The sequence below is a fragment of the Octopus bimaculoides genome, chromosome 6 (assembly GCF_001194135.2).
Source record: "Octopus bimaculoides isolate UCB-OBI-ISO-001 chromosome 6, ASM119413v2, whole genome shotgun sequence".
In the NCBI taxonomy this organism is placed as follows: Eukaryota; Metazoa; Mollusca; class Cephalopoda; order Octopoda; family Octopodidae; genus Octopus; species Octopus bimaculoides.
In genome coordinates, this window is record NC_068986.1 from 12405557 (window position 1) to 12407046 (window position 1490).

The window sequence follows — 1490 nt, forward strand, 5'->3', positions numbered from 1 at the left end:
TGTGTGTGTGTGTGTGTGTGTGTGTGTGTGTGTGTGTGTGTGTGTGTGTTTGCATATATGTATGGATATATAATATAAAATGAACATAATGTTGTGATATTGCATAATATCACAACTTCAGAAATTACATGTTTTGGGGCTTATGTGTAATTTGAAAAACTGACTCACTAAATAAACGTAATTCATATTCCAACTTCTGCTGTGTTCTTCTGTCAAGACGAAGATGTTACCGAAAAAACAAAAAATAGATAAGCATCAAAACATGTCTAGAGATAGGAGTGTTTCGTTTCTTGCTTTCATCAATTTTGCCGGAATATCATAAATATTATCACGAACCAACATCATCTGCAACGTTTTACACAAGAAAGTCAGTTTAAAATATTGTATGCGTCCTCTTCGTTGTCGTTGACGCTGTCATCGTCACCATTATCATCATTGTCGTCGTCGTCATCATCATCATCATCATCATCATCATCATCATCGTCATCATCATCATCATCATCATCATCATCATCATCATCATCATCATCGTCGTCATCATCATCATCATCATCATCATCATCGTCATCATCATCATCATCATCATCGTCGTCATCGTCATCGTCATCATCATCATCATCATCATCATCATCATCATCATCATCCCTCTTCCTTCCTCCTTTTCCATTCCTCCTCATCAAGTGATCAGCAGCAGAAGCAGCAGCAGCAGCAGCAGCATCGTCTTCTGCGTCACCACCATCCTCTTCATCGTCATTGTCGTCGTCGTCGTCATTGTATGATCGTCATCAGCACCATCATTGTTAACATCGTTGGCGTCATAAGGAATTCGTAATATCTAACAAAGGATTACATGGGGGGTGGAAGAATGGCTGTTTTGCGGCATGCGATAGAAGTAAGTTCTGCATACTGAAACAGCAAGGCATGTCACTCAGTCCTGTATAGCTGGAGCTTTGGTATATCATCTCTACCGAAATTAATCGAACGTTGGAGCAATTAGCTTTACATAGGAATAGAAGAAAGCAAATTCAAACAACGATATTTTAAAGTTATTTACTCTGCACGCATGTTGAAGGCAACATCACAACAACTGTGGAAAACCTACAACAAAGAAGAATGATAAAAACACCGATTTTCTTATTGGTTTCAAAATTTGGCAAATAGGCCAGCAACTTCGTGGGGATGCTCAACTGGTCCTTATTTTATCACCCTCGAAAGAATAGACTGAAAAGTCGGCATCGACGGAATTTGAACTCAGAACGTAAAGACAGAAGAATTGCCGCTTAGCATTTCATCCGGCCATTTAACGATTCTTTCAGCTCTTTTCTTCTTACTTTCACCATACATTTCCACGTGTAGTTTCTATTTTGTTTTTGTAACATATTTGTATTATATATATATGTTGTACTTGGGGATGGTCATATTGCCAGTTTAGCCAATAAATCTTGCAAAACAAATATATATATATATATATATATATATATATATATATA

The 1490-nt window shown here is 37.2% G+C and overlaps 1 protein-coding gene and 1 long non-coding RNA gene across 3 annotated transcripts in view; one reads left to right on the forward strand and one right to left on the reverse strand.

The window, feature by feature from the left end:
- The window catches only part of LOC128248031 (CLIP domain-containing serine protease B4-like), a 69237-nt gene that overhangs the window by 62135 nt on the left and 5612 nt on the right, over positions 1–1490 (reverse strand). Inside the window, exon 3 of one of the 2 annotated variants that reach the window (XM_052968437.1) lies at positions 169–209. The exons of the other annotated variant lie outside the window; for it this stretch is intronic. The gene's annotated coding sequence lies outside the window, so the exon portion shown is untranslated. The remainder of the gene's footprint in view (positions 1–168; positions 210–1490) is intronic. 2 annotated transcript variants of the gene reach the window in all.
- Positions 1–1490, forward strand: part of LOC128248032 (uncharacterized) — a 32832-nt gene that overhangs the window by 7119 nt on the left and 24223 nt on the right. The window lies entirely within an intron of this gene.